Source organism: Meles meles, chromosome 5 (genome assembly GCF_922984935.1).
Source record: "Meles meles chromosome 5, mMelMel3.1 paternal haplotype, whole genome shotgun sequence".
In the NCBI taxonomy this organism is placed as follows: domain Eukaryota; kingdom Metazoa; phylum Chordata; class Mammalia; order Carnivora; family Mustelidae; genus Meles; species Meles meles.
Window position 1 is genome coordinate 761542 of NC_060070.1, and position 12486 is coordinate 774027.

Genomic DNA, 12486 nt, shown 5'->3' on the forward strand with positions numbered 1-12486 from the left:
CTCAGAACGGGACTCACTGTCTCACCGCCGCCAAGGCCGCCCCTCCACTCGCGGCCTGCTGCCTCCCGGCCATCCTGCCGCGGGGCCGGTGGCCGCACGCACGTGTGAAGCCCTTCGAGGACAGATCAAGGAGCAGCCGATGGACAGTCGGCCACAGAGAGACCCCCGAAGACCAGAGAACAAGGTCGGATCCACGTCGTTGCCGGGCTGACAGGTTCTGTGACTCTTGTTGGTGACGGTTTCCCCCTTTGGGGGACACAGCCGGGTCAAAGTTTCAAAACTCATGCCATCGTAGGAAATCACCGATGAGTTCAGTGAGCCCTGCCCTGGGAGACGTGGGCCAGAACGCAGGTGCTGAGCCCCAGCTCCCGAACGCAGTCCCGCCAGTGTCCCCATTGGCGCCGGAGGCAAGCCCTGGGCTGTGGTTCTATGCAAGTCCCCTCAGGAGGGAGGAGACGTATCATCAGGGCACGAGCTCTCGGTTCTGTCCTCCTCTCACCTCCCCCATTGCCGAGGCGATCTATTTATTGCCAGCTTCCCCGCAGAGGACACGAATGAATGACCCAGATGTCCGTCTTGTAGACCACTTAAGACACAGCCATGACGCACGTCATATCGGACACTAGGTACTGGGCGTGACGCTGGAGAATTAGGAGTCCGGACACAGGCACCGGTCTCCTTGGGCCCCCACGCAAGTCCCAGGAGATACACGTATTTTCTCTAAAGCCAGAGGATTGCTGCCTTTCACAGCAGGAGCACTCTACCTCGGGGGCAGGAATGTTTTTCCACACTCGGTTCCCAGTCGCCACAAAACCATAATGTGATTCTGCAGAATTCCGCCGAACCAGCAGCTCAGGACAGAGCGGTGTTTTAGGGACTGAAACAGGCGCACGGGCGTCACCACGGCCCCGTCCTTCCTCCACCGTCGCCATGGAGACCAGGGCTCAGGCAGGTCCTTCTTAACAGTGGGCATCCGTGTACCCGAATCTCCTACACGCTGGCCCTCTTGCTTCTGATTTTGCTCGTACACAGGGTTTTAACTGCGTGCGTCACGTCGATTTAAACGTACTGCCTCAGCGCTCAGATCGTCCACCACCTACGCACCAGCCGCCCGCGCCCGCTTGATGCTGGACTTCATCCGTTGGAGTCCACGTGCATATTCTCTGCTTCAAACCCAGAGGAAAACATAAGCTTTTAAATAACGGCTGCTCTAGCTCTCAGCTTTTCCGGCTCGGGTATTTTGTTAAGTTAATTCGAGCTGCTGTTGAACTCCAAGTGGGTAAGGAAACCGTATGTCTTCATGGAGAATTGGGTTCAGTGGTCTGCGCCGCTGGCTGTAGCTACACAACCACACGTCAAAATTCAAACCCTCGGCTTTGAAAGCGGGTCACGGGTACTTGGTTTTATCTCGTAATAGATACAAGGATTTTAAAACATTGGATCATCTGTGTCAAAGCTGAAAAGGTATTTGTTAAAATTCAGCATTAAAACGTTAATAAAATAGAATTAGACATTTTCTTAACATGTTAAGATACATCTATCTCAACCCAAAGACAATATCAAGTGAAAACCAAATAATGAGAAAATTTAGCAAGATATCAGAGTATCTATGTTAAAATTAATATAAAAAACCAACTGCTTTATAAACACCCCTGTCTAGCCAACAAACAAAGAGCATCAGGAGTGACCTTAAGAGAGTTACGTTCACATAAAAATTCCTCTAAGAAAATCTGAACCAGTGGGAAGAACATCTTTCTTCCCCAACTTAGTTTATAAATCAATGCACAAAGGAATAAATATAAGAGAGAGTCGGGTTTTTCTGGATCTTTGCGTTATATTTTTTACTGCAGGGAGAGGAGTGGACAGCCTGATCCTAAAGTTTACATAGAAAAAGAAGCCAACAAGAACAGGCAGGAAAATCCTGAAAGAGAGTTAAGAACCATCAGTAACCCTACCAGCTCCACAATCCTATAATCGCCTCAGTAGTTAAAACCCTGCTGTTGGGCTCATGAACGGACACACACAACACAAAACCGTGGAAAGTATGGGTAAACACAAAAACACGTGAGGAACTAACATACAGTACAGGTGACATCTCAAATTAGTAGCGAAAAATTGATGCATAAAGGGCAGCAGGAGGACAGAGTAGCTATCCAAATAAATAACAAATAAATAAAAGACAAATAAATAATAAAAGACAAAAGCCACACCCATGTCTCACATTGTACATCAAAATAAATTCTTTACAAGTCAAATACTTAACGATTAAAAATACAACCATAAAAGGATTGATAGAAATCATGGGCAGATTTCTTTATAACTTTGTAGTCAAGGGAAGACTTTTCTAATTCAAACTAAAAATCCAAATGCAGTAAAAGAAGAATTTATAAATTCAACTACATAAAAATAAAAATTCTGCATGAAAAACTGCAATCAGCATATTGAGGAGTCAAGAAAGACAATGAGAAAAATAGATATTTCATCTCCTATCACAACCTATATCCTTAATATATAAAGAGCTCCTAGAAACCAATAAGAAAGACAAAGATTAGCAACCCAACAGATAAGTGGGACATAACTTTAACTGGACAGTTCAGTGAAAAGAAAACTCAAAAGATTCTCAACCTTACTAATAATAGAAAACCTACTGGATTAGTAAAATACTCAGTTAATGAGATTTTGAAGATAGAGGTGCTTTCATACATTAAGAGAGTAAATTTTACGACCATATGGAGAATGATTGGGAAACAACTATGAGTGATTTTTCTTAGAGGAATTGACTCTAATGATGTGTGCAAAATGACATATATGCAATGATCTCAGTCCAACATTATTTATTATAACAGAAGATTGGCAACAACTTCAGTGTACATCAATAGGAAACGTCCATATAATGGAACACTATGCAGCTTTAAAAACTGGAGAAGTTCTCCATTTCTAATATGGGAGATTCTCCAGTATGTACCATTAAGCAAAGGGCAGGGTATAGTATAGTAAATATGCTACTCTTTGTATTAAAAATAACCAGGGAGAGTGGAAGTGGGCATACATATTCATAATTGTTTGTACATATATTAGGAAACTGTAAGAGTACACAGTAACCACAACTCATACCTTTAACATATAAAGAGCTCCAAGAAATCAATAAGAAAGGATGTGTTACAGAGAAGAATGTGGAGAAACTGGGCGAGGGGGACAGGGGTGGAAAGCAGACATTACACTGAATACCTTTCCATGGTTTTTTATTCCTAAACCATGTGAATTTTTACCCTTTCATAAATTCAAATTAAGCAAATTTTAGGTCTTAAATTATCTTTTTTATTTTAGGAACACTCTCTTTAATGTTTGAGACTCATATAATTTATGTTACTATCTCCCAACTGGACAGACTGCCACTGACCTTGTAGACAGTTTTTTCAGCATGACAGTCAACAAAAACCTTAAGTATCATGTGGTTTGTGTACACTAACCAGTTCAGGCAGCACAGTCTTGCTTCCATTATGATTTTCTGTCTTCTCTTTTTCTCTGCACTAACTGTGGACTCCGCAGCATCCCATTACCATCTAGCTCCTTTGAACTCTGGTCATATCCTACAGAAGCTAAAACAACTTGGTCAACTGTCCCCATCGTGCCGAAGGCCAGGTTCTGTGTGTGACAGGTGAAGTCAGGCATTTCCAGTCAGTGCCCTCGAGGAGTGACAGAGTTACAGCCACGTGGTTCTGCGGGGGACCCCTGGACCTGCACAAACCGTGCCGGACACAAGTCCGCTCTCGGCCGGGCAGATCTCTGCGGGGGGGTCTCCTTCTCTGCCGGGGGGGGGGTGGGTCTCCGCACATCTCTGCGGGGGGGGGTCTCCTTCTCTGCTGGGGGGGTGGGTCTCCGCACATCTCTGCGGCGGGGCGGCTCTCCTTCTCTGTCCTGCTGGCCCAGCAGTGCTGTTTACCCAGACCTTTGCAGTCTGCCAGTCCCTTCCTGGAACTAGCAAGCGGCCAGCCAGGAAGAAGACGAGAGCCATCAATCAGACCCAGGGGATTTTGGAAATTTATGTTATTCCCATGGAGGCCGAGGTTCCAGATCCTGCCATGCTGATGAAGGCGCATCCCAGCTGCCCAGCCACCCTCTGCCTGCCTTCCCGCTGTCAGATTTCTCCATCCCCTGTGGACCTGCAGCCTCGGTCCAGTCCAGGGGTCCTGCTGACCCCCTAGCCTGCCCACTTTCTCTCTCAGATGGTGGTCGGCCCCCTGGTCCCTCGGTAGCTCTGTGGCCTCACCAGGAGCCGACCGCTGCGGGGATAGCAGCGGCCTCGCAGGCGATCGTCAGGGTTGATGACGACGTAGAGAGGCAGGTGTCAGCGGTCACAAGGGCAGTGCTGCTTGGCATCTTTGTCCGTGTCCTCCCTTCCAGCATGGGTGAAGCCCCTCTGACCCTTGCCCACAGTGGCCTTGCCCTGTCCTTTCTTGTGCCATGTGCTCAGCCTGGCCCTGGGCTGGCTGTCCCCAGTCTTCTCCGGGCTGTCCCCGACCCTGCGCCCGGCGGGCTCTCCCTCTAGCCCCTCACCCTCCACGACCTCATGGCCCTAACACAGCTGGAGGCTGAGCCGTCCTCCCACCGACTCCACGGGCACACGGAGAACACGGGAGAAGCCACGCGTGGATCTGGGGTGACGGTGGGGTGAAGGCTTATCCTCTGTGGCGCGGGAGAGGCTCCCTCAGCTGCTAGCCTGGGGTAACCCACAGCAGGACTGACGAGAGAACGGTGCCGCCCGCCGCATCCCTGAGAAGCAGACGACCTGGCACAGGCGGCCAGAGGCGCCCGGGACCCTTCCCCTCTGACCCGGCACCCTGCGGGGTCCTGGGGGCCGCAGCTGGGCTGCCGAGCTGCCTGCGCCCACAACTCCTCTGGGAGCAGCGATGCGGTGAGAATCTGGGGAACGAGCGACACGGAAGTCGGGCGGGAGCGGCGGGGACGCTGGCCGACTGGGCTGGGACCGGAAATGCGGCGCAGGCTACAGCGTCCGCGAGGCGGGGCCGGGAACAAGTGTCTGTCGCAGGTGCTGGAGCTCGCGGCCGCCACGCGCAGATGCCGGGGTATTTTGGGACTGCCCAGTAGGCCCCGGGCCCCGGGCCAAGCAGAAGCTGGCACAGGCGGGCCTTGGGCAACTCTCAGACCGGGCGGGGAGACGCAGCGCCATGGCTGGACGTCCCAGCCACCATCTGGATGTGACCCGTTGACGCGAGGCCGTACCCGTACCATTTGTCTGCCGGCTGGATGTCACACCTCTGGGATCCCCGCGTAGGGGTCTGCGGCCATCACACCTCCTTGTTGTGGGTTCCCCGGTGGGACAAACATGGGGCAAATGGGCTGCTCGCGATGTGTCGGGTGCGGCCGGTACGCAGTCCTCCTTCCCAGGCCTGGGGTGACGGGCGGCCCCGGCCTCCCGCCGTGTGCAGTGATGGGAGCCTCACCCCACGTCCCCGGGGGCCTGCACCTGCTCTCACACTCCGAGGTGCGCGAACACACATTTCTCTCTGCGAGGGCCGCGGGACCGCTGCTGCTGCGGGACCCCATTTGTCTCCCTCACTGAACCCCTGACCTCTTGCCGGCGGCCGGCCCCCTCGGCCCCCTCCTCCTGGGGAGTCTGTGAGTCTCGCTCCTTCGCCTCCCGATGGCCCTTCAGACCCCTTCTTCCCGGCCCTGCCATCTGTGCCCCGCATCCCTCCCGCCCCAGGCACCACTGCTCCCTCCGCTTCTTGCTCAGATTGTCCCCACGACGCCCCCAACTCTCCCCAAACTGTCCTCCTCACCCCCGAGCCTCATGGCCAAACGCCAGGGTGCTGTGCACGGTGGCCGCCCGTCGCTCTGTGGCTGCCCTGGGAACCCCGTGGTGCTCAGCATCGTCACCCAGGCCTCTCTCCCTGTCCCATTTCCAGGGCCATCTCTTTCTCGAGCCTCCAGGCATCCCACACCCCGACTACGTTCTTCTCAGCCTTCCTGCTTGTGTTTTGTGGGCTCCGTGTCTGCACAACTCGCCTCCGTCGTGGGCCTGGCCCCTCTGACCTCCACCCGCAATGGCCTTGCCCTGTCCTTTCTTGGGAAGTGTGCTCAGCCTAGCCCTGGGCTGGCTGTCCCCAGGCCTCTCCAGACGGTCCCTGTCCCTGTGCCCAGTGGTCAGGCTGCTCGTGGGGTTCTTCCCCAGGCCTGGTGCTCATCTTCCTCCTCACTCTGCAGAACCCAGGTCCAGCCAGATGAGGCTCTGAGCACGAGACAAGCTCGCCGTTGCACCGTGGACAGAGAAGGCCATGACAGTCCCGTGTCTCAGCCCACGGCTCCGTGCTGACCAGACCTGCGGACTGCACGCTTGCCCCCACGCTCTCTCCCTCCACCGTGGGCCATCTACCGCTGATGTCTGCCTCCCTCCGTGTCAGGCCAAGGGCCACGTCTTAAATGTCCAGGGACCCCTTGACCCCCTGGCAGAAATAAATATCCCCACAGTAACAAAATACTCAGTTTCTGACTAGTTATGTCAACTTAGTATGTGACTCTCATCTACTGCCGAGAAATGTGACTTTTCAGCTACAGAGGGAGGAACGAGAACTCAGTCCCAGCAAGACACGAGGCTCCGGGGCCCCCAGCCCTAGGACACTGGTCCCCGCGGAGGGGAGGCCCACGAGATCGTCGGGAACCGTATCAGGTCTTCGGCGCCTTCAGTGCGGGAGGGAAGGCATCACAGGGGTAGGCGTGGGACACGCTCACGGGCGGGAGCTGCCCAGAGCCCAGGGGACCGCCCCAGCCCGTCCCTCGAGTCCCGTCAACGACACAGGGACAGACACTCGGGGGCTGAAGGGACCTGAGACGGCCCACTGTGCTGCCCGCCAGCTGCGGGACACCTGACAGGCTCTGCTCCCGGTTTGGCGACTGTCTCGTGGACATTTCCTGCCCTGGTGACCCACGTCTCAGGCCCTCTTCCCCTCAGAATGGGTGAATGTGCTTCCTTCTCGGGGTGGCTCCGAGGTCTGTCTGCGGACGATGAGCACCAGGACAACGGCCTGCCAATTGTCCCACCGCGGTGCAGAGGTCGTGCGGCAGAGCCCCACGGGTGAGGTGCGTGGCCGGCTTTTCCACCGGGACCCGCTGGTGGGGCAGCCGGGGATGGGCACAGCTCTCCTTCCTGGAAAGGAAACGCTCACTTTCCTGCCCGTCCTGGTCCCTCTCCGGCTTCCTGAGCCTCCGTTCCCTCGCCCTGGAATGGAGTTAATAACACCATCTGGCGCAGGGGTGTGCACAGACGTGAGCAATTAGTGAGAGCAACGCACTTTGAAAGCGAATGAGCTCGCTCGTCGGGGCAGCATTTAACATCTCCAGTGACGAGTCGGGGCCCGAGTCCCACGACCTTGACAGCAACTGCTCTCACTTGAACTGCGGGTCGGAAGCACCCCTGCGTCATCTTTGGGTGACTCCGAGGTCCCACAGTCACCCGCGGCCAGAGGGAGCCTGGCATCCTCCGAGCACCCGGAGCGCCCCCTCCAGCCCCCGCCCTCGCGGCCTCTGGGGACAGCCTGGGGGAACAGCCTCGGCGCCTTGCGAGAAGGTCGCAGCCGGTCCCCGGCCCCTCCCCCGCAGGTGGGGGTCCTGGAACAAAGGGCTCTGGCTGCGGCTGGCTGTGCGGCCAGGGGTGAGGGCTGAGCGGGCAGACCCGGCTGACACGGGACACCCGCCCTCGCTGTCCCCAGGTGGGTGAGTTCGCCGGAGGGCCCGTGGCTGAGAGCCACTCCGACCGGCCGCCGGCCTCGCTCCTCATCCCCTCCCGGACTGGCCTGAGGTCCCCCTGCGTGTGCGAGGAGCAGGGCGGGACGGGGGATGCCTGTGGCCTGACCCGCCGCCCCGCCCGGCCCCGGTGCTCGGCCAAACAGCGCCACCACGCGGCCCGCGGGGGAAACGCGACGCCAGGAAGCCCCGTGGGCTCCGGCTCTGGAACACCCGAGGGTCACTCCGAACCAGCTCCGTAACCGGACCCAAGGTCATCAACACGCGAGAGTCACCCTGTCTGGCGTGACCCCGGGCGAACGCCAGGACGCCGGCAGCGAGCAGGGCGCAGCCAGGAGAGGGCACCTGTCCACCGGCCGCGGGCAGGTGCGGTTCTCGGGCTGAACGTGCCGGGTCAGCTCTGATGCGAGGCCCAGGACCCAGAGCGGATGTGCCCCCCAGCACGTTTACCTAAAACTCTGCAGACACCCCAACACCAGCAGCCGGAGAGGGGGCGCCCACGGCTGTCCTGCCGGCAAGCTGGCCGCTTGGGAGGTCGAGAGAGGGGGCGTCTTCCCCTTGCCCGAGAACTCTGCAGCAGTCCAGTGGCGAGAAGTCTGGCTCGGGGACAGTGGCTGACCCCACGGGAAGGCAGGCCACATCCCTGCTGGCGAGGGTGCCCCGGAAGCCAGGGGCCAGCGGGGAAGGAGCTCAGAGGAGGGGGAAAGCCGAGGGGCAGTGCCCGAGCACTGCGAGGAGCAGAGCGTCCCCTCCCGACAGCCGGGCCTCACCGACGAGGGAGACGTGGCCACACCTGAGGTGCCCGTGCTGCGGGTGGTGTGACGGCTGCCACCGCACACGGAGAAAGGAACGGCAGGCGGGCTGAGCCCTGCGCCCAGAGAGCCCATGCTCCCGCTCTGGGAGGCAGCCCTGGGTCTCGGGGTTCCCAGGACCCTGCGCAGATGCCGGGGGGGGAGGGACAGTGTCCTTGGTGCCCGCTGTCTCGGGCAGAATGTTCTCCCACCTCTGAGCCGAGCCCAGGTCAGCTGAGGGTGCGGGCCCGGCTGCGACATTCTGGAGCCCAGCACAGACCGAAAATCGGGGGCCCTTGTGCATGAAGCAGGACGTGCCGTCCGAGGCCTGAGCCGGGAGGCTCTTCCCGTTCTTCTGGGACTGGATGGTGTCACCCCAATCCATACTAACCCCAGTTAGTATGCTGAAGCCCTAACTCCCAGGACCTCGGAAAGTGACTGTGTGTGGAAGTAGGGCCTTTACCAAGATCATTAGGTTAAAACGCGGCCCTTAGCTCCTGCTCCGTCCGACGGAGGTCCTTGTGAGAGGAGCAGGAGGGGACAGACGCAGCCGCCCAGCATGCGTGGCAGACGACCCGTGGGGAGGCCACAGAGGGCAGTGTCTGTGCACGGAGACACAGAGGCCAGGGACAAACCGGCGCGGGCGCGGGGACGTCTCCGCTCCGACCTGGCTGCACGCTGGCACCGCGCCGGGGAGAGCCAAGTCAGAGACTCCATCCCAATGGGCTCACCTCCCACCAGCCTCTCGCTGCCCCCGGCCCCCTGGTGAGTGGGCCTGACCACAGAGGGGCCCCTGCCTGCTCCCTCCGCCTCACCCTCCCCAGCCGGAGCGGTGTCTACACAGGCAAGGAGCCCGTCACTTCCCATTTCTGCTCAAGCAAAGCACCAGAATCTTCGTGGCTTTAAACAACAGAAATTCACAGTTTTATGGTCCACAGGCCCCGAGTCTAAAACTGGTCTCACCGGGCTAACATCGAGGTGTTGGGGGGACTGCGCACCTTCTGGAAGCTTGGGGAACACCCCCAGCTTCTAGCATCTGCCTTCTCCCCGCCGCGTGCTTAAGGCCCCAGGCTCCAGCGGCAGGGCCAGCTGCCCTCCGGCTCGCGTGCTCCGCATCGCCCGGCCCGGACGTCAGGCCCACGTGTACCAGCCAGCGATGTCACCCTGCGGGGCCCCCTGGGTGTCCTCATGGCCAGACCATGGCGTCCTGCCATCCTGCACTCCGCAGCCTAGATGCTGCCAAGCAGGTATTGGGAAGACGTGACCAACACCTCAGTCGGTGGCTGTGAGGAGAGCAGACGACCCTCTGTGACGCGTGGGGTCCTGTCCCCCGGCTGAGGCCTGACAGCCGCGGCGGAGCTTCCACAGAGACAAGGGGTTCTCCCTGCGGCTGGGACACGGATCCTGCCGCGTGGCCAGCCTGCCCTGCGTACTTCGGCCGCCGCAGCCTTCGCACCGGGTGAGTCAAGTCCAGCTCCTCCCGAGGCCAGACCGTGCCACCGTCCTGTTGGTTGTGTCCCCAAAAGCCTTGGCTGATGCCGGCCACGCCCAGGTCCGTGGATGGACCCCATCTGTGCACTCCCTTCCCCCACGGAGGGTGACGCATCCGCAGGTTCTGGGCAGGAAGACAAGCCGTGTTGGTATCCCGCGCCCTGCAGGGGTGCCGCCGGGAAAGGAGACGCTGAAGCCCCGCGCTTGGGCTGCAGAGAACACCATGTTCTCCTTTTCTGTATGCCGGGTCAGACTGGAAGCTCCTGGAGCCGTGGGCCGCCTGCCGCGCCTTCCCCAGCCCTCGCCGGGTGCCTGCCTGGACTCGGTTGTGGCTGTGTCTCCCTGCCGCCTCTGGTCGTCTGCTCTGTTGGTGTGGGACCGTTCACAGCCGCCTCGGGAAGCTCTGCATCCTGGGGAGTCGACTGTAACATCTCCCTTTCCTTTATTTCCTTTATTTGGGTCCTCTCTCCCTCTCTCCCTGTTAGTCTAGATAAAGGTTTGCCAATTTTATGTTTTCAAAACACCAACTCTGAACTCTGTAGTTTCTGGGTCACCTCGGCCCCGTTCATCTGTCTCATCTGCGTCCTTTCTCTCATTCCGCTAAGTTTAGACTCAGTTTATTCTAGCTCCTTGGGAGACGGTGAGGCCGGCTACAGGAGATCCTGCCTTTACCGCTGTAGACGGCCCCTTGGAACTGCGTCGGCAGCCTCCGGAGAGCTCGGGCCCACCGGCTCCCTTTCGGTCTCAGGGCTCTTTGCAGGACTGTGCTGTGCTGACTCCCGTCGCTCTCCGGCGTCCCTCCTGCCACCGACTGTGTGTCACACCATGGGGATGGGGAGACGTGCTCTCACTCTTCCGAGATGAGATGCGCTGGGAACTCTCCCTCCTGGAGGGAGAGGGAGTGGCCGCCTGGGAGAGCGGCAGGAGTGTGCTCTGCGGCCTCTGGGAGAAAGGGTCCCTGCCAGGGGCCTGAGGTCGGTGGCCTCACCCAATCTGCGGCTCCCCTACGGATTCCGTCTGGACGGCGTGTCTCCCTAGGAGGGCGGCACGGCTCTTCTACTGGTTTCTCCGTTCTGTTAATACTCTGTGTATTTACAGGCTCCGACGCTGGGTGCGAATATATTTACAATCACTTAGTCCTCCTGATGGCTTGACCCCTTTGTCACTACATGATGACCTTCCCTGTCTCTGAGGACAGATCTCATCTGAAAGTCCCTGTTGTCGGACTTGGTACGACCATCCCGGCTCTGGTTTGGTTCCGTTCCAGGAGCACCGCGTCCCACACCCTCCTTCAGCCTGCGTGTGTCCTTCGAGCTAAGCTGAGTCTCTGCAGGCAGCTGACTGCTGGATCTTGGTCTCTGCTTTGTAAAAATCCACTCACTCCTTGTCTTCTGATTGGAAAGTTTAATCCTTTTACATTTAAAATAACTAGTGATGGGTAAGGACTTACCGTTGCCATTTTGTTCACTGTCTTCTGTTTTGCAGTTCTTACATTCCTCTCTCGCGGTCTTCCTTCGCGATGTGTTAATTTTATAGTGGCATGTTTTGATTCATTTCTCTTTAACTTTTGTGTATCCACTAGAGAGGATTTTTTTGTGGTTACCATGAGACTTACATAAAATATCTGATTGTTATCAAGCTGAGAACAACCTCAATCATGAGATCACATACAAACCTCTACACCTTTATTCCCATTTTATGCTGACGTCCCATTTTGCATTTTGTGTATCCATTAACCAGCAACTGTAGTTATAGTTATTTTTACTTTTGTCTTGTAACATTTATTAGAGCTAAGAGAGATTTATGCCCCACTGCTCATACTTCACTAATTTGAACTTACTCTGTATTTACCTTCACCGGTGAGTTTTTCAAGTTCATGCTTTCAGGCTGTCACTTTTCCAGGTTCCAAATGGACTCCCTTCAGTATTTCATGTGAGGGGGACTAGTGATAACACACCCCTCCAGCCTCTGTTTGTCCACGGAATCTGCACTTCTTCCTCATTTCCAGAGTATTCGTGGTTCAGTTTTTCCTTGCAGCATTTTGGGATGAGGATCTACTTCCGAATCTGCGGATGGCGGGCCTGTGCCCAGTTTGGCTTCCACGGGGTCCCTGGGCAAGTCCCTGGGCCGTACCCACCCCAGACAGCCCCTGAGAGGGGCCAGAGCCACGTCCCAGGGCTGCTCCAGATCCTCGGCCAGGAGAGGTCGGCGGGCTTGTGTCTGGGGGCACAGAGGAGGGACACACCTACCCCGTCCCCACGCTGAGTCTCACCCAACTCCCACACATCACGGGCCCCCACGGGGCTTCACGATCCGTCTCTTGCCGACAGCAGGGAGTGGTCGACATGGTCTCCTCTGCTCACACAGACCCCACCGTCCGTCAGATTTCACTCACAAAATGCAGGTTCGGAGACAAAACTGCCGAGTGTCAGAGGTGACA